The following is a 22,242-nucleotide window of genomic DNA, read 5'->3' on the forward strand; positions in this document are numbered from 1 at the left end:
ATTTCATGTGGGTATTGCCTCTAAATATCCTATCTGCAATTATGCTTACTAGTCTTCCAGTTCTGACAATGTATTTTTACCTTATTTGAAGTATATATTTTCTTTTATTTAATTTGTCCTTTTGACATTTTCAAATATGTATATAGTTCCTAAACTTTTCTTTTTCTTCCATTCTTTTGATCCTTCTTCACAATTCCCTCTCCTGCACTCAAGTCTTTTTATTTTATGTTGTGACCTACAGATTTTAACCAGCACTGTTTGTTACCATGTCTCGTTACTAAGCACTGGAGCATGATAAGGCCACCAGTGCTTTGTGTATTAGTTAATTTTTTGTTATTGTAGTGAAGCATCATGAGCATGAAATTTTACAGAAGTAAGACTTTATTATAGCTTATAACTTTAAGGATGAGAGTACATTATTAAGATGCAGAAGTATGGCAGTAAGCAGCAAGCATGACGGCAGGAATGATACTGAGAACTCACATCTTGAACAAAGAACATAAAGCACAGAGAAGACTGGAACTGACCAAGGAGTTAAAATCCAAATCCCACACCCATTGATATTTTCCTAAAACAAAATCAAACCTTGTAACCTCCTGAAACAAACCTACTGTGTGGGGACCAAGTACTCAAGTATCTGAACCTGTTGAGGACATTTATCATTTAAAGTACTTCATTATACAATTGAAGAAAATATACACCTTTTCCCCCTGAACCCACTCTCATAGTTCAGCAGGAAGGCATAGGACCATATGGGCTGGTTCTTCATCTGTGATGAACTTTAGCTCTCTTTTGGCAGCAGCTGATGATATAAGCTTATGAATGGATTGGCTGTGTCGTGCCTATAAAATAGCATTTCTCATTCCAGCTCTTATTCCTATAATTTGTTTCTTACATTCTCTGTACCCTCTCTTTCACATTACCCCATGAGCTTTAGAGGTGGTCTTATGTTGTGGGCTATGCAATGTTTCTCAGTATCTTCAGCAGGTTGTTTAGCCAAATAGACACACAAAAAAAAATCCCAAATTAATTACATTGGTATATTAACACCTATAGACTAATGCTATTGCTAATCTTCATAGGAGGAATGTTTCTAAACAAATCACAATCATGAACAAAATTGTGAATAAAATAACCACCACAACAACAAAGTACACATACAAGTAAATTGGAGTTATTTGTGTTAGCCAACTACTCCTTGGAATAGAAAATTTTCTGGACTGTGGTGTATATACTCAGTGACATTTCATTAGAATAAAACTGATGTTCCTTTCACCAAAATGTGTTACTTACAAATAGCTTCTTGTTTAGGCTTTGTGTCCACTTTAGCTTCCCCATGCTAAAGTGTTCTGGTATCAACCTGTATAGGTCTTGTATAAGCTGTCTGGTAAAACAGGACAGCTGCATATAGAAAACTCAAAATGTATCCACACCTATCACACTGCACAAGACTCAACTGCTAATGGATCAAAGACCTCAACATGAGAACCACATATCCTGAATCTAATAGAAGAGAAAGTAGAAATTAGAGTTGAACTCATGCATTGGCATAGAAAAGAACTTTCTGAACAGAACAACAGTAGTACATATATGAAGACCAACAATTAATGAATGGAGCCTCATGATGATAAAAAGCTTCTGTACAGCAAAGGGCATCATTATTTAAAGAGAGCAGCCATTTAGAGAATGGGAAAAAATACCAATTATACAATTAACAGAGAGTTGTTACCTAGAATATATAAATTAAAAAATCCTTAAATATTACAAAAACAAATGACACAACTAAAAATGGGATAAAGAAGCAAACAAAGAACCCTAAAAAGATGAAAAAATACAAATGACTGTGAAACACTTAATATGTGTTTAACGTCCTGGGCCGGCAAGAAAACATAAATTAAAACCACGTTGAAATTTTATCATTACCCATGGCCAAGATCAACAAAACAAATGAATGACTACACATGCTGGAGAGGATAGAGGAAAAGAGGACCGCTTAGTTATTCATGATGAGAGTGTAAACTTGTGTAGATAGTATAAAACTCACTGTGGAGAGTCATCAAAGCTGAAAATTGAACTGCCATAACATTCATCGATACCACTCAGAGTTCTTTGGATATATATGACCATAATTGTTCCTCTGTTTATGATAACCAGAAGTTGCCGATGACATAGATGTCAACAAACTGATGAATGTGTACTCCAAATGTTGTTCCTCTTAAAGAACATGGATGTCCTGCTGGTAGTTGCAGTCTTAGGATTTTGGTCTTGTTCGTATGTTACTTGATTCCATCAAATTTTGTTATTTTTAAATATGAAGTAAGTGAAGCTACCTTTTGCATCATTATTCTAACATAATATTCCTGATTTCTGCATGTCTACCCAGATCTCTGAGGATGCCTATGGGAGTTTGTAACTTTTCTAAAACCCTCGAACTGCCAACATTCTAATTTGTGTTTTCACTATTAAATGAATCTTGGTCCTGCTAAAATTTTCTTCATATTATTAAATATTTCATCTTTAGTTTTCTTGAACATAATAACTTAGGAACAATTTTTACTTATTTGCTCACTACCTGAGCATTTTGTTTTAATTGTCCTAAAATATTTTGGAATCTATCTCCTTTTTAATATGTTTTATTTTTTAAAAAAATAGAGTTCTTGTCATATTATATATTCTGAGAACAGTTTGTCTTCCTTCTTATTCTGCCAGATTCTTCCCACTTCCTGACCCTTCAAATTCCATGTCTTTTTCTCTCTTAAACAGACACATAAAAGATAGATAGACAAAGTCATAACAAAATTCACAAACTAACAAGCAAAGAAAAAAGAAGAAACTAAGAAAGAGCAAAAATGCACAAACACACACACAACTAAAACTCAAAACCATAATTAGCATGCAAAAAGCCAGAAATGTGAAATAAAATCTAAGGAGTTTGAAACAAACAAACAAACAAAAAATGTCTATAAAAGTAGCTTTGAGTTCATTTTTGTTGGCCTTATGCTGCTGAGTATGGAACCTTCACTTAAAAAAATGTGGTTTGTATACACAGTAAGATACTCTTAGAGAAACTAATTTTTTTTCTTTGACTCTTGAATCAGAGTCAATTCCTTCTTTATATAGTATGGCAATATTCTGACATTAAGTCCAGTGTTCTTGTTGCAATAATTTATAGTTTTGTGTCCCTGATTTTAGTTTGTGCCTTTCACAACCTGTATTCAAGGTTTTATGCTTGATGACATTCAGAACCAAAAAAAATAAAAATAAAAATAGGGCACTAGTTCCTCTTTCTGATGCTCTCATAGCTTTCCACTTCCTTCAGTGTTAACTCCACAAATTCTGTAACATCTTACGTATCCTGTAGTGGTCTAGCACATTATAATGTCCTGTGAACATGTCACTTTATCATATTTAATCCCATCCTCTCTTTCATAACTTTTTGAAATGGAAACTTAAATATTTTGTTATTGATGTCAGATATGTGAATTTATGTCAAGTTTAGTCAACTTTGAGGTACTACATATGCTTCAACACACTAATCATTTTGTACAGTAACCACTTAAATTCTTTATTCCCTTATTTGGAGTCTTGCTTATACATCATTTTGTAAGACAACCCATCACTGACTTCATTTAGGTCCTTTATATATATATTCTTTATTTGCTCGTTTTCTTTTTCTTTCAACTGACTTATTATTCCAGACACTGTAAAAAAACTTATTTATCTGTTTGTTTATACTTTGTAATATCTGGGCAAGTGTCTAACTAAAATGAGAACAAAAATGTGTTAAATGAGATAAGTGAGTATTTATGGCATTATTGGTTATTTACTAAAATCATCAAAATTTTGTTTGTCACTCATGTATCTTTTAAACACTGGTTCATATAAGCTGTTCATTATGAATTTTACATTTTTTAACACCAATTGGAGGACAAAAGAAGGACAATTATGGAGTAGTATACTTAGTATTTAAAACATAACACTAAAACTAATATGAAATTAAAATAGAAGATATTGCAAAATACAAAGATGCATAAATTATATAACTATATCCAAAGCAAGCTGTTAGACATTTCTACTCTTTTAGTTTTATATCTTACTTATGAATAATTTCTGCCTTTTTTTTAACTATGTCTCATTAATTCACTTGGTTAACCAAAAACACTTACACTGATAAAAACACAGTTCAAATATTCAATTCATATTTGCTTATTTAAACTACTTGAAATATTTAAAACCATTTATGTATGAATCATAAAGAAGTTTTAGTATTATTTAAAACTGACCATCATAGTAGCCAACAGGCAGTCCAGAACAAACATACAAAACAAAAAGTTAAAACTATGCACCTAAGAATTGAATTGAGTTTAAAATATGGATATTCCTAAACTATACCAGTATTATAGTTTAGTAATAATTTGGTACTAAGTAGAGACTGAAAGAACTTAATTGATAAAGTAGAATTTTTTCAATAATCTTCTGAGGTTACTGAAGAGGCAATGATACTATATTTGAAATATTAGTGCTATTTAAGGAAGAACTAAGTTGAAAAGTAATTGTTAGCTTCTAAAATTGCTAAAATACTATTGAAATCTGGCAAATAATCAATATTATTTTAATATCCTATAACGTTGTAATTGTTTAGTAATTAAGCTTAATCACTAAGTAGTTTAGAAGAATTTTAATTTCTGTAACAACTGAATAATTCTGTGCTCACTGAATTTCTATTTGCATTTATACTGAGTATTCGCATTAAAATAAAATCAAGCGTATATGTCGACCTTGATTGTTAGTGACATTTTTTAAAGGAGGTTTTATAAGTATTAGAATTTAACATTCTGATCATGTTATTTATCACTTGTCTACATGTTAAGGACATTCCTTTAGAATTATTGTTTTTTTTTAATTTTTTATTTAACTTTTATTAATTACACTTTATTCCTTTTGTATCCCCCCATAAGCTCCTCCCTCTTCCCCTCCTAGTCCCACCCTCCCCCCCCTTTCTGCATGCATGCCTCTCCCCAAGTCCACTGATAGGGGAGGTCCTCCTCTCCTTCTTTCTGATCTTTTTTTTTTTTGTTCTTCTCAATGCAGTTTATTCAGGAACCTTGAACAATCTTCTGACCCTGGGGAAAGCCAGCCCACAGCTTAAAATAGCCTCTGGGTAGCCAACCCCAGCGTGCCTCGTGGGCAATGCAGATAGGTCCACATTTGTCAGGAGCTTTAAGACTTGAAAATTTTTTCATGAATTGTGGTCCTAATAACTGTCATTTCCATCTTTAAAGATATGAATAAGACACAGGAAAAGTATGTCTTATAAATATATTTTATGGAAAAAGTGAGCACGTAATTTTCTTTGCATTACTGATAGCATTATTATACTACAAATATATTTAAAAACAAAAACTGCACTTATCCATGACTAAGAATGATGACATTCAGAGTTGTTTTATTACTTTCAAAGTGGAAAGAACAAGCTGTAAATATTTGTCAACATACTTTATGAACAAGAAATTTATTATTATTATTTTAAATTTTATTTATTTAATCACTTTACAGCCAGATTCCATCCCCTCCCTCCTTTCCTACCCTTATGTCCTCCTATTTCCATTAAACCCTCTCTTCTCAGAGTAGAGGAGGCCCCTAAGGGGTTCCAACCTACCCTGGCATGTCAAGTCACAGTTGGACTAAGCACATCTTCCCCCACTTCTTCCAGACAAGGCAGCCCAGCTAGGGGAAAGGGATCTAAAGAGTTGGAGACAGTCCCTACTCCCATTGTTATCACCCACATGATGACCATGCTGCATATCTGTTTTGAGGAACTATGTGAACAAAAAGACATATGAACAATAGTTGTATTTAATTTGTACTGAAGGCTTTGACATAGAATTGTCTTCAAAAGTTTAATGCTACAATTATAAAACTACATATTTTACTAGAACAGAAAAGAAATTCTTCACATCACATCATAGTCAAAACACTGAACCTACAGAACAAAGAAAAAATTCTAAAAGCAGCAAGGGAAAAGGGCCAAGTAACATATGAAGGTAGACTTATCAGAATCACACCAGATTTCTCAACAGAAACTATGAAAGCCAGAAGGGCCTGGACAGAAATCATACAGTCCTTAAGGGACCACAGATTCCAACCCAGACTACTATATGCAGCAAAACTTTCAATCAACATAGACAGAGAATTCAAAATATTCCATGACAAAACCAAATTTAAACAATATTTACATAGTAACCCAGCTCTACAGAAGTTACTAGAAGGGAAACTCCAAAAAAAAAAAAAAAGAAAGAAAACAACTACATCTACGGAAACAGAGGAAATAGATAACTACACAACAACAACAACAACAAAAAACAAAAACAAAAGAATACAAGCAATGAAACTCAGTGACAGCAACCCCACATCAAAAGTAAGTAACAATTGTTGGTCAACATCAACGGACTCAACTCCTCAACAAAAAGACACAGACTAACCCAATGGTTACAGAAAGAGAATCCAACATTCTGTTGCATCCAAGAAACACACCTATGCAACAAAGATAAACACTACCTCAGAGTAAAGGGCTAGAAAAATGTTTTTCAAGCAAATGGTTCCAGAAAACAAGCTGGAGTAGCCATCCTAATATCTAATAAAATATACTTTCAACCCAAGTTAATAAAAAAAGATAAAGAGGGCCACTATATTCAAATCAAAAGAAAAATCCACCAAGAGGACACCACAATTTTGAATAACTATGCCCCAAATACAAGAGCACCTACATTCATAAATGAAACAATATTAAAGCTTAAATCACACATTGATCCTAATACATTACTAGTGGGAGACTTCAAAACTCCAATCTCACCAAGGGACAGATCAACTAGACAGAAAACAAATAGGGAAATAAAAACACTTACAGAGACCCTAAATCAAATGGACCTAATAGACGTCTAATAGACGTCTACAGATCTTTTCATCCAAACTCAGCACCGCATGGAAACTTCTCCAAAATAGACCATATAGTTGGTCATAAAGCAAGCCTCAACAGATACAAAAAGATTGAAATAATCCCTTGTATTCTATCTGACCACCATGGACTAAAGCTGGACCTCAACAACAACAGAAATAACAATCAGCCTACACGCACATGGAAACTGAACAACTTGTTATTCAATGACAGCTGGGTTAAGGAAGAAATAAAGAAAAAAATTAAAGACTTCCTAGAATTCAATTAATATGAAGACACAACATACCCAAATTTATGGGACACATTGAAAACAGTGCTCAGAGGGAAATTCATAGAACTAAGTGCCTGCAAGAAGAAATTCCTAACATTACATACAAACACCTTAATGGCCCAACTGAAAACCCTAGAACAAAAAGAAGAAGATACACCCAAGAGGAGCAGACAGCTGGAAATAATCAAACTCAGGGCTAAAATCAATCAATTAGAAACAAATAAAACTATTCAAAGAATCAATGAAACAAAAAGCTGGTTCTTTGAGAAAATCAACAAGATAGACAAACCCTTACCCAAACTAAAAAGCAGAGAGAATCTATCCAAATCAGCAAAATCAGAGATGAAAAGGGTGACATAACTACAGATACTGACAAAATTCAAACAATCATTAGGTCATACAACAAAAGCCTATATGCCACAAAATTTGAAAACCTAAATGAAATGGACAATTTTCTTGATAGATTCCATCTTCCAACATTAAGTCAAGATCAGGAAGAAAGACTGAATAGCCCTATATCCCCCAAGGAAAATGAAGCAGTCATTCACAGTCTCCCCTTCAAAGAAAGCCCTGGGCCAGATGGTTTCAGCATGGAATTCTACCAGACCTTCAAAGAACTGCTAACACCAATTCTCCTCAAAGTAGTCCACAAAATAGAAACAGAAGGTACATTACCAAACTCATTCTATGAAGCCACAGTCACCTTGATACCTAAACCACACAAAGATCCAAAAAAAAAGAGAACTTCAGACCTATCTCTCTTATGAATATTGGTGCAAAAATACTCAATAAAATACTTACAAACTGAATACAAGAACACATCAAAGATAGCAGCCACCATGACCAAGTAGGCTTCATCCCACACATGCAAGGGTGGTTCAGCATACGAAAATCCATCAATGCAATCCACCACATAAACAAACTGAGGAGAAAAACCACATGATCATCTCCTCAGATGCTGAAAAAGCATTTGACAAAGTCCAACACCCATTCATGTTTAAAGTCTTGGAGAGATCAGGGATACAAGGCACATATCTAAACATAGTAAAGGCAATATACAGCAAGCCTATAGCCAACATCAAACTCATTGGAGAGAAACTTAAATCAATCCCACTGAAATCAGGGGCAAGACAAGGCTGCTCACTCTCTCCATACCTCTTCAAAATAGTACTTGAAGTCCTAGCCAGAGCAATACAACAACTAAAGGAGATCAAAGGGATACAAATCAGAAAGGAAGAGGTCAAAGTGTCACTATTCGCAGATGATATGATAGTATATATGAGCGACCCCAAAAATTCAACCAGAGAAATTCTCCAGGTGATAAAAAGCTTCAGCAAAGTGGCAGGATACAAAATCAACTCAGAAAAATCAGAAGCCCTCCTGTATACCAAAGACAAAAGGGCCAGCGGAGAAAGAAATTAGGGAAACAACACCCTTCACAATAGCCACTAATAACATAAACTACCTTGAGGTGACACTAAACAAGCAATGTAAGACCTGTTTGAGAAAAACTTCAAGTCTCTGAAGAAAGAAATTGAAGAAGATATCAGAAGATGGAAAGATCTCCCGTGCTCATGGATTGGTAGGATTAACATTGTGAAAATGGCCATCCTGCCAAAAGCAATCTACAGATTCAATGTAATTCCCATCAAAATACCAACTCAATTCTTTACAGACCTTGAAAAAAAAGATTCTCAGGTTCATATGGAGAAACAAAAAACTCAGAATCTCCAAAACAATCCTGTACAACAACAGATCATCTGGAGGTATCTCCATTCCCGATTTCAAGTTGTACTACAGAGCAATAGTAATAAAAACTGCATGGTATTGGCATAAAAACAGAAAGGACGATCAATGGAACCCATAGAACACCCAGAAATAAACCCACATACCTATGAATACTCGATTTTTTACAAAGAAGCCAAAACCATTCAACGGAAAAAAGACAGCATCTTCAACAAATGGTGCTGGTCCAACTGGATGTCTACAGGCAGAAAAATGAAAATAGATCCATATTTATCACCCTGCACAAAACTAATGTCCACGTAGATCAAGGACCTCAACATAAAACCAGATACTCTAAATTTGTTAGAAGAAAAAGTGGGGAACAGCCTAGAACTCATTGGCACAGGAGACAACTTCCTGAACAAAACACCAAAAGCACAGGCTCTAAGAGCAACAATCAATAAATGGGACCTCATAAAACTGAAAAGCTTCTGTAAAGAAAAGGACACCGTCATCAAAACAAAATGACGGCCTACAGATCGGGAAAGAATCTTCACTAACAATTATCTGACAGAGGACTAATATCTAGCATATACAAAGAACTAAAGAAGCTGAAAAGCAGCAAACCAAGTAATCCAATTAAAAAATGGGGAACAGAGCTAAACAGAGAATTCTCTGTAGAGGAATACCAAATGGCAGAGACACACTTAAAGAAAAGACAAAAGGGCTGAGAAAGAAATTAGGGAAACAACACCCTTCACAATAGCCACAAATGACATAAGGTACCTCAGAGTAACCCTAACCAAGGAAGTCAAAGATTTTATGAAAAAAATTTCAAATCTCTGAAAAAAAATTTAGAAGAAGAAATGAGAAGATGGAAAGATCTCCCATGCTCATGGCTTGGCAAGATTAACATAGTAAAAATGGCCATCTTACCAAAAGCAATCTACAGATTCAATGCAATGCCCATCAAATTACCAACACAATTCTTTACAGACCTGGAAAGAGAAATTCTCAACTTCATATGGAATAACAAGAAACGCAGAATTGCTAAAACAATCCTCTACAATAAAAGATCTTCTGGAGGTATGTCCATCCCTGATCTCAAGCTGTACTATAGAGCAACAGTTATAATAACTGCATGGTACTGGCATAGAAACAGAATTGTGGATCAATGGAACCGAACAGAGGACCCAGAAATAAACCCACACACTTATGGACACCTGATCTTTGACAAAGACCTCAAAACCATTCAATGGAAATAAGATAGCATCTTTAACAAATGGTGCTGGTCCAACTGGATGTCTACATGTAGAAAAATGAAAATAGATCCATACTTATCACCCTGCACAAATATGAAGTCCAAGTGGATCAAAGACCTCAACATAAAACCAGACACATTAAATTGGCTTGAAAAAAAAGTGGGAAATACCCTAGAACTCATTGGTACAGGAGAAAACTTCCTGAACAGAATACCAACAGCACAGGCTCTAAGAGCAACAATCAATAAATGGGACCTCATGAAACTGAAAAGCTTCTGCAAAGCAAAGGACACTATCATCAAAACAAAGCGACTGCCTACAGATTGGGAAAGAATCTTCACCAACCCTTTATCTGACAGAGGACTCATATCCAGTATATATAAAGAACTAAAGAAGCTGAAAAGCAGCAAACCAAGTAATCCACTTAAAAAATGGGGAACATTGCTAAACAGAGAATTCTCTGTAGAGGAATACCAAATGGCAGAGAAGCACTTAAAGAAATGCTCAACCTCACTAGCCATTAGAGAAATGCAAATCAAAACAACACTGAGATTTCACCTTACACCCATGAGAATGGCCAAGATCAAAAACTCAAGTGACAACACATGCTGGAGAAGTTGTGGAGAAAGGGGAACCCTTCTCCACTGCTGGTGGGAATGTAAACTTGTACAACCACTCTGGAAATCAATCTGGCACTTTCTCAGACAACTAGGAATAGTGCTTCCTCAAGATCCAGCCATACCACTCCTGGGCATATATCCAAAAGTGGCTCAAGTACACAAAAAGGACATTTGCTCAACCATGTTCGTAGCAACTTTATTTGTAATAGCCAGAAGCTGGAAACAGCCCAGACACCCCTCAAGTGAAGAATGGATGCAGAAATTGTGGTACATCTATACAATGGAGTATTACTCAGCACTGAAAAATAAGGAATTCATGAAATTTGCAGGTCAATGGTGGGACCTGGAAAGGATCATCCTGAGTGAGTTGTCCAAAAAGCAAAAAGACACATATGTTATATACCCACTCATATAGACATACAACATAGGACAAACTCACTAAAATCTGTGCATCTAAAGAAACTAAGCAAGAGAGAGGACCCTACCTAAATTGTCCAATCCCCATCCGGAAAGGCAAAGAGGATGGACATCAGAAGAAGAAGAAAACAGGAAACAACCTAGGAACCTACCACAACAGGCCTCTGAAAGCCTCTGCCCTACAGACTATCAAAGCAGATGCTGAGCCTGATGGGCAACTATTGGCAGAGTGAATGGAATTTTATGTAAGAACTGGGAAATAGTAAGAGTTGGAGAGGAAAGGGTCTCCACAAGGAGAGCAACAGAACAAGAAAATTTGAACACAGGGACCTTCCCAGAGACTCATACTCCAACCAAAGACTATTCATAGAGATAACCCAGAACCCCTGCACAGATGTAGCCCAGGGCAGTTCAGAGTCCAATTGGGTTACATAGTAATGTGAAGAGGGACTGTCCCTGACATAATCTGATTGGCCTGCTCTTTGATCACCTCCCCCTGAGGGGGAGCAGCCTTACCAGGCCATAGTAGAGGACAATGCAGCCAATCTTGATGTGAACTGATAGACTAAGATCAGAAAGGAGAGGAGAACCTCCCCTATCAGTGGACTTGGTGAGTGGCATGCATGCAGAGGGAGGAGGGAGGGTGGGATTGGGAGGGGAGGAGGGAGGGGCTTATGGGAGGATGCAGAATGAATAAAGTGTAATTGATGAAAAATTTTAAAAAAAGGAAAAAAAAAGAATAAAATGCATGCAGAAAAGAAAAAGAAATGCTTATCCTCATTAGTCATCAGGGAAATGCAAATCAAAACAACCCTGAGATTTCACCTTACACCCATCAGAATGGCCAAGATGAAAAACTCAAGTGACAACACATGCTGGAGAGGTTGTGGAGAAAGGGGAACCCTCCTCCACTGCTGGTGGGAATTTAAACTGGTACAACCACTCTGGAAAGCTATCTGGTGCTTTCTATACAATTAGTAATAGTGCTTCCTCAAGACCCAGGTATACCACTGCTAGGTATATACCCAAAGTTTGCTCAAGTACACAAAAGGTATACTTGCTCAACCATGTTTATAGCAGCTTTATTTGTAATAGCCAGAACCTGGAAACAACCCAGATGTCCATCAATGGAGGAATGGGTACAGAAATTGTGGTATTTTTACACAATGAAATACTACTCAGCAATCAAAAAGGAGGAAATCATGAAATTTGCAGGCAAATGGTGGGATCTAGAAAAGATCATTCTGAGTGAAATATCCTTGAAGAAGAAAGACAAACATGGAATATACTCACTTATATAGACCTATAAGTTATGATAAACATAATGAAATTTATACACCTAAAAAAGATAATCAAGAGAGCTGACATGGGGTAAGATGGTCAATCCTCATTTAGAAAGACAGATGGGATGTGCATTGAATGTATGATAGGAGTCTACTGAGCACATTTGAAAGACTCTAACTATCAGTGTTTTCAAAGCAGATACAAAGACTCATGACCAAACCTTTGGCAGAGTACAGGGAATCATATGAAAGAAGGTAATTTAGTATGATGGGGAAAGGATAGGAGCTCCACAAGGACCAAATATATCTGGGCACAGGGTCTTTTCTGAAACTGACATTCAATCAAGGACTATGTATGGATATAACATAGAACCTCTGCTCAGATGTAGCCTGTGATAGCTCAGTAACCAAGTGGTTTCCGATAGTAAGGGGAACAGGGACTATTTCTAACAGGAACTCAATGACTGGCTCTTTGACTTCCCCACCCCCCAAGGGAGGAGCAGTCCTGTTAGGCCAGAGGAGGGCTTTGCAGCCAGTCCTAAAGATACCTGATAAAACAGGATTGGATGAATGGGGAGGAGGTCCCCTTCTATCCAAGTGGACTTGGAAATGGGTATGGTGGAGATGTGGGAGGGAGGGTGGGATTGGGAGGGAATGAGTGAGTAGGATATGGCTGGGATACAGAGTTAACATAATGTAACTGATAAGAAAAAAATAAAACTAAAAAAAGAGAAATGTGCAATGTCCTTAGCCATCAGAAAAAATGCGAATCAAAAGATTCTATGATTCCATCTTACACCAGATGGAATGGCTAATATCAAAAACTCAAGTGACAACACATGCTGGAGATGATGTGGAGAAAAGGGAACAGTCCTCCATTGCTTGATCTGAATACAAACTTCTACAATCTCTCTGGAAATCAATCTGGTGCATTCTCAAAAAAATGGGAGTAGTTCTACCTCAAGATCCAGGTAAACCACTCCTGGGTATATACCCAAAAGATGTTCCATCATTCAACAAAGATATTTGCTCAACTACGTTTATAGCAGCTTTATTCATAATAGTCAGAAACTGGAAATGACATAGATATTCCTCAGCCAAAGAACTGATACAGAAATTGTGGTATATTTACACAATGGAATACTGCTAAGATATTAAAAATTAAAAAGAGAATATTCAACAAAGGATTCTTGAATGGCCTAGAATCATTTAAAGAAACAGTCAACTTCCTTAGTCATCAGGGAAATGGAAATCAAAATGACTCTGAGATTCAATCTCACATTGTTCAGAATGGGTAAGATCATCATCTCAAGGGAGAGTGCATGATGGTGAGGGTGTGGAGAAAGGGGAACTCATACTCCGTTGCTTGTGTGAGTGTAAACTTGTATACACACTTTGGAAATCAATCTGGTGCTTTCTCAGAAAATTGCAAAGAATGTTACCTCAAAACCCAGCTATACAACTTCTGGGTATATACACAAAGATGCTCCACCATACAACAAGGTCACTTGCTCAGCTATGTTCATATCAGCTTTATAACAGCCAGAATCTGGAAACAACCCAGATGTCCCTCCCTCAACTGAAGAATGGATAAAGAAACTGTGGCACATTTATACATGGAATAATACTCAGCTATTGAAAACAAAACAAAACAAAAAATCATGAAATCTGCAAGGAAATGGATGGAACTAGAGAAGATCATCCTGAGTGACATAACCCAGACCCAGAAAGACATATGGTATTCACTTATAAGGTGATGTTAGCCATACACTACAAGATTAGCAGACCCCAAAATATAAATACCAAGGAGGATCCAAGGGAGGATACATAAATCCCACTTGGAAGGGGAGATAGACTATACAGAGGTAGTGGCTGAAGAGGGGAACAAGAAAAGAGAAGGGGTACAGAGAATTAAGAGGGTGGAGATAAGACCTGGGGAGAGCAAGGGCAAGATGATGCAAGTGATTTCTAATCACTGTAATACTTCACTTTGTCTGGGTCCCTTCCTGCTAACTACCTTTCTTCCTGGCAAACCCTTCTGAACATCTATATTTTTTCTGTTTGTTTTATGTTTTCTTTTACTTTTAAAACTTTCACTGACATTAACCAGGGTCATCACTATGACCATAAAGTTAGAAATGTCTATTAAAAGCTGCAGGCCTCTTATTTTTTAATTAAATTTTTATTTTTTATATTAATTACAGTTTATTTACTTTGTAACCCAGTTGTAGCCTCCTCCCTAATTCCCTCCCAATTCTACCCTCTCTCCCTCATCTCCTCCATGCTCTCCTCTCTAAGTCCACTGATAGGGGAGGTCATCCTCCCCTTCCATCCTAGCCTATCAGGTCTCATCATGACTGGTTACAATGTGGTCTAGCAAGGCTGCTCCTCCCTCGGGTATGGGGGAAGTCAAAGAGCCAGCCATTGAGTTCATGTCAGAAACAGTCCCTGTTCCCCTTACTAAGATAACCCACTTGGATACTGAGCTGCCATGGGCTACATATGAGCAAGGGTTCTAGCTTATATCCATGCTTGTTTCTCCTTGGTTGGAGAAACAGTCTCAGAATAAGACCCCTGTGCCCAGATATACTTAGACCTTGTAGGCTCCTGTCCTCTCCAGGTCAGACTAACTCCTGCTTTTTGCATGATTCCCTGTACTGTGCCCAAGGTTTGGTCATGAGTCTCAGCATCTGCTTTGATACACTGCAAGGTAGAGTCTTTCAGAGGCCCTCTATGGTAGGCTCCTGTCCTGTTACTTGTTTTCTGCTACTTCCAATGTCCATCCCCTTTGTCTTTCTAAGTGAGGATTGGTCATCTTACCCTGGGTCATCCTTTTTGCTTAGCTTCTTTTTGTTTGTTTGTTTGTTTTAATTCTTTATTAATTATACTTTATTCACTTTGTATCCACCCTGTGGTTCCCTCCCTCCTCCTGTCCCAATCCCTTCCTTCCTCCACCCTCTGCATGCATGCCCCTCCCCAAGTCTACTGATAGGGGAGGTCTTCTTTTCCTTCCTTCTGATCCTAGTTAATTAGGTCTCATCAGGAGTGGCTGCACTGTCTTCTTCTGTGGCCTGGTAATGCTGCTTCCCTATCAGGGGGAGGTAATTAAAGAGCAGGCCAATCATTTCATGTCAGAGACAACTTCCTGCACAGAACACCAACAGCACAGGCTCTAAAAGCAACAATCAATAAATGGGAACTCATGAAACTGAAAAGCTTCTGTAAATCAAAGTACACTGTCGTCAGAACAAAATGACAACCTAGAGATTGAGAAAGGATCTTCACCAACCCTATATCCGACAGAGGACCAATATCCAGTATATAAAAAGAAATTAAACAGCAAAAAATCAAGTAATCCAATTAAAAAAAAAATGGAGTACAGAGCCAAACAGAGAATTCTCAATAGAGGAATTTCGAATGGCAGAGAAACACTTAAAGAAATGCTCAACCTCATTAGCCACCAGGGAAATGCAAATCAAAACGACCCTAAGATTTCACCTTACAAACATCAGAATGGCTAAGGTCAAAAACTCAAGAGACAACACATGCTGGAGAGGTTGTTTATCTTCTTTAGGTGTACAGATTTTAGTTTGTTTATCCAATGTTATAGGTCTAGTATGCACTTATAAGTGAGCATATACAGTGTGTGTCATTCTGCTTCTGGGATAACTCACTCAGGATGATCTTTTCTAGATCCCACCATTTGCCTGCAAATTTCATGATTTCTTTGTTTTAATTGCTGAGTAGTATTCCATTGTGTAAATATACCATACTTTCTGTATCCATTCCTCCGTTGAGGGACATCTGTGTTGTTTCCAGGCTCTGGCTATTATGAATAAAGCTGCTATCGTTACAGTCCTCTTCTACACAGTTGAAAACACTGAAGCTTTGCAGTAATTCATCTTTCAGCAGAAAGGGGTAGGAAATGGGAAGACCCTTTAAGTTTCTCTCCCATCCATGATCGACTGTGTAGGCTCAGCGTAGGCTGCCACAGCTGCTATGTGCTCTTTTATCTATTCCATGCTTAGAGGACTTCATTGTACAGATTTTTTTTTTCTGTCTTCCATATCTTTTGTTCTTTCCTGCCCCTCTTTTCCAATTTTCTTTATGGAGTTTTATGGAGAGGAGTATATAACTCTTGCTTGGGACTGAGTACTCAGCATTTAATTATTCTCAGCACCTAGATCAGCCATGCCTCTCTCCATGCACCACTATTCACTGCAAATAAACTTCTTGGATTAAGGCTTTCAATAGCATTTTTCAAGAGAATAAATATAAAATGCAGCTTCAGAGCCTCACAATTTAGCTCAGCAATACTAATAAACTTGGCTTTAGGATATAAGAACTCCTCAGAAGTTGGGTTTTGACATGTTTTATAGTACCAGACATTAACTTTCTGCTGTAGACGAGACCTTAAATCCAATCATAGAGTGATTTGTTCCTCACATAAGAGTTGAGCCACTGTTGCCTCAGAAGATGAGTTCCCTGAAAAATTGGTATCATAGTTTATAGGATTCATAGTCAAGTAAAACTGATGATTTTTTTTTCTATACCAGCAGCCTACATGGCACCTTCTGGCACTATAAAATACAGGCATAAAATTTATCATATATGCATTAAAATTTTGGAAATGAATTAAATAATACAGTGGCTAATTCATGCAGTACTTAACATTATCTATACTTTCAAAACTGTATATCTGATAATTCTTGAAATTGAGAATACGATGTGACTTGGAGATAAAGAATAAGTAAGACCTTTGAATAAATACATACATAAAACCATAAGTATATTGATTTTGCTAGAGTAATTAAGGTTAAAGAATTCATTTCACATGATAAGCTTGCAACTTACAAAGAAAGTACAGTCTTAGTTAATATTTCTATGTTTCAGAAGAAATCTGTCTCACCAAGGAAAACCATTTGTGTAAATATGTCAACTATAAACTGTTTATATGTGGATATAAGTACCATATAAAAACCAAAGACAATGAGTTTAAAAATTAGTTTAGTTGAAACAAAACTTCAGCACATCTAAACTTTAGATATACAGTTAAAATATTTAAAGGTAAGTTAATGGACTTGGATGGATGGGAAGTTGAGGAGCATCTAGAGATGAGTGAGTGTAAACAGTAATCAGAATGTATTGTGTGTATTTATTTCAATAAATAAAGGTGTAAATTTTGTTTTCATTTCCTCAGATGAGGGGATGACAGGAGAGCTGTTCCCAAGCTTTATGAAGAGTACATGGCTTGGGCTAAGCCCAGATTATTTTTATCTAACTATCCCTAGGCCTAGCCATAGACGCTTCCAGCCTCCCTACAATCTAATCTCTGCAAATTCAGATGTGCATTCTTTCTGCTCCAAGCCTTTCTAAACTATGCTAGGCCTAGCATATTGTCAGCCTCTTCTATTTACTGCTGAATAAACTCATCCTTTCTAGTTCTTTCTGAACTCTGGCTGGCTCATTAAACTCAGCTGCTCTGGCTCAAATGCCTCTCCTAGCTTATTGATTCAAATTGTCTTCTCTAGGCTTCTGACAGAATTGCTCTGCTTGGAAAAACTGCCTCTGAACTCCATGAACTAGAACTGTGATGACTGCAAGAACAAAGAAGAACGTGAATGGAAATGCAAAATTCAACGTTCAGTTGGGTTCAAGCATTGCACTAAATTCGACTCTCTCTCTTTATGCATTGCTCTTTTTTGGAGGGGAGGTTCTTTCTTTTTTTTTTTCTTTATTTTTAAAATATTTTTATTTATTACAATTTATTCACTTTCTATCCCAACTGTAGCCCCCTCTCTCATCCCCTCCCAATCCTGCCCATTCTTCCCTCTTCTTGCATGCCCTTTCCCCAGTCCACTGATAGGGGAGGTCCTTCTTCCATTCCATCTGACCCTAGCCTATCAGGGCTTATCAAGACTGTCTGCATTGTCTTCCTCTGCGGCCTGGTAATGCTGCCCACCCCTTTCTTTCCCTTAATAGGGAACCCTCTTGGAGATTGTACTGCCATGGGCTATTTCTATGCAGGAGTTCTAGGTTATATCCACGCATGATCCTTGGTTGTAGTGGCTTCTGCACTACTTTTATGTACCCGGTCTTTCTTGTCTGTTGGGCAGATCCTGTATCTGAATCATTCTGTCAAATCTTTCTCTTGTTTCTCTGATTCTTCACTTTGTCTGTCCCTCAAATAGACTTCATTGTTTGGGGTTAAAGGTTCTAAAAGTGTATCTGTATTCCAACTAGATATACAGACCCAGGTCTTTACTTATGATTGCTTGCTAAGTATCCATATTGTTGAATTATAATTCCGCTACATAAAGGCAAGTGAGTAAACCAATGTTTCAATACTTAAACCCTCGCTCAGATGTAACCCATAGACTAAGTCTCTGAGTGCGGTCCCTAGTAAGGGGAACAGGGTCTGTCTCTGACATGAACTCAGTGGCTGGCTCTCTGATCAACTCCTACTGAGGGGGGTAGCCTTGCCAGATCACAGAGGAAGACAGTGCAACCAGTCCTGATGAGACCTGATAGGCTAGGGTCAAATACAAGGGGAGGAGCACCCCTCCTATCAGTGTACTAAGGGAAGGGCATGGAAGGAGAAGAGGGAGGAAGGGTGGGGTTGGGAGGAGATAAGAGAGGAGCCCAAACTGGGATATAAACTGATAATTTAAAAAGTATAGTATCAGATAATCATACTTTCTTTCTTTATTAGAATGGAAAATACATAGAATTGACGAAGTTAAAATTCTGGGAAACTATCTCTGAAATGGAATACTAAGAAATAATATGAAAAGTACTGGCTTTGAGAATCATTTATAGCATTTGTTAAAGTAGCTAAACTGATTCTGGAATAAAGACATTGGATAAGTAACCAGTGTGAGAAGGTAGAGAAGTTAAATCACACCACATTCCACTGATACTGAACAAATGCATGCCAATAAATTCACCAAGTTAATGGAATGGAAATGCCTTTGAAAAACTGAATGAAAATTTATTCAGTAAGTAAAGAGTAAATTGTAATACTATAAGTCCACTGAATAAATTATATATCTTAGCACATAAATAGAAATTTGAGTACTACCAGCTTCACTTGAGAGTTCTAGAAATCTTATGAAGAAAAAATAACACCAATTGTAAACATGTTCTTCCAGAAAGCCAAAAAGACAGATTAATAATAAATGAATATCACATATATTTTCATCATGTCCAGTTTCTTGTAAGTTAATCATTTACTAAATAGTTTCAAAAATCAAACTTAAGCCAACTTAATAATCTAAAAGCTAAGATAGAGATGAAATTGTTTCTCCAATTCTTCTAGTCATGTTAAATACATTTAGTTGTTCAGTTCCTGGCAATTCAGGCTTACATGGAAGCATTTTTTATTATAAGTTTTCTTTGATGAGATGAGAAAAAGTAAATGTTTATTGGAATGGACATAATTTTTTCAGTTTCAGTTGAAAATGAAATTGATCACGTGGGCCCTTACATAAATGCCAGGCTTATAGCTTCTGGCATGCAACAGTGTGAGGAATTCTCATTTATCCAGAGTAAAACTTCCTTTTCATTTCTATTAAAACCAAGTGCCTAGGAAACAATGGATGTTTAGTAAATGAATATTTACTAAGAACTCAAATTAGATCTGGTACGTCTTTATATTGTAATATTTAAAATTCATAAAACGCTTTAATCGATTGTTTCAGAAATGTTGGATTATACTCATTATGCACTTTTGATTCTTCTGGATTTATATCTGTTCTCTTAATTTAAACAGTGAAAATTCTGCTGACCTAAAGTCTTCTATAGAAATATTTACAAATATTTCTTGGATCCATTCCCATGCCGTGTACGTATATGAATACATGAAGCAGGTATTTTTCAGAGATATAATTAAAGGTAGGTATCAGGAACATTGGTCACTCATGGATTTCTGTGAGCTCCATTAGATTATGATTAGATTTATGAGACATTGAACCATTCTATTGTAAGACAATTGTTTTTCATGACATATCAGAAACTGGTTTTATAATGATAGGCTGACATGATACAAGAGGTGCAAAGGAAAGTTGACCATCAAATGACAACAGTTTACTGTTATTTAATGAGAGAAATTTATTAGATATACAAGATCTAGTTTGCTTCTTTAAAATTTAATTTGCCAAAATCAAAGTTTACAATAGACATTTAAATCTGTTTATATACTGAAAATTCTCACAACTGTTTAGATATGAAGTACTAAATTGAAAAAGTCCCACCTCTCTTTGTACTTATTTTTTTAATCTTGATATGAAAATATTTTCAAGTATAAAAATCACTTTTTAATAAAATGCTCATGGAATTACATAAATAAATCTAGCATTTAAAAGTTGTAGTGATGAAAGAAAACTTCATTAAATATTTGGATTGCTTAGTAAGAGTTGAAATGAATTGTTATTAACAAGAAGATACTTTAAATGATCTGAGCTTTTATGTCATCTTCAAATGATGGCAATGAACTGAAAAATTATTATGCCATTGAAAAGACTGTGCTTTAGAAGTTATAATAAATCATTACTGAAGACTATTAGAATTAAAATTAAATTCATTTGTAATTAAGTTCAAATGAACTATGAACATACTGTCTTATTTCAAGAAATATGTTTGGTATAAATTCCAAAGTTCATCAACCTATCAAAATGTCACGTAAATACTGATGCTGAATGGCGTTCTACTTCCTTGATTAAGCAGTTCAATGAAATGGGAAAACTGTAAAATTGTGCTCAGGTATGCAACTAAAATGAGGAATCTTAATATTATTAAAATTTTTACTATACATAAATATTATCAAGAGCCATCTAACATAATTTCATCAATGAAGAAACTACTGTTATCTTTACTGGATGTAACTGATTTTTTGTAGATATTTTTAGTAGTGGGTATAGCATTACTGAGTAAATACATTCATAGGTTTATTTAATTTTAAAGTGATTTTATCCTAGAAAGCAAACTGGCACTAGATGACGAAATGACACAAAAATTAATTATTCATATAAAACTCCTGGTTTCAATAAAATGCTGATTAAGATAGATGACTCAATCTGTCTAAACATGTTATATTGGTACACGTGGAAAACACTGATTTTAAAACATAGCTTTCCTGAAAGATAACAGTCTATTCTAATGTAAAAGAAGACAGAGTTTGGATCTTTCCCATTCTGATGGGTGTAAAGTGAAATCTCAGTGTCGTTTTGATTTGCATTTTCCTAATGGGTAAGTACATTGAGCATTTCTTTAAGTGTTTCTCTGCCATTCGAAATTCTTCTATTGAGAATTCTTTGGTTAGCTCTGTACACCATATTTTAATTGGATTATTTAATTTGTTGTTTTTTAACTTTTTGAGTTCTTTATAAATTCCGGATATCTGAAAGACTCTACCTAGCAGTGTTCCAAAGTAGATACTAAGACTCATAACCAAACCTTCATCAGAGTGCAGGGAATCCTATGAAAGAAGGGGAGTTTGATGATGTGGAAAGGATAGGAGCTCCACAAGGATCAAATATATCTGGGCACAGGGTCTTTTCTGAGATGGACACTCAACCAAAGACCATGAGTGGATAAAACCTAGAACCTCTGTTCGGATGTGACCTGTGATAGCTCAGTAATCAATTGGTTTCCCATAGTAAGTGGAACAAGGACTATTTCTAACAGGAACTCAATGACTGGCTCTTTGACA

Source organism: Meriones unguiculatus, chromosome 8 (assembly GCF_030254825.1).
Source record: "Meriones unguiculatus strain TT.TT164.6M chromosome 8, Bangor_MerUng_6.1, whole genome shotgun sequence".
Taxonomy (NCBI): domain Eukaryota; kingdom Metazoa; phylum Chordata; class Mammalia; order Rodentia; family Muridae; genus Meriones; species Meriones unguiculatus.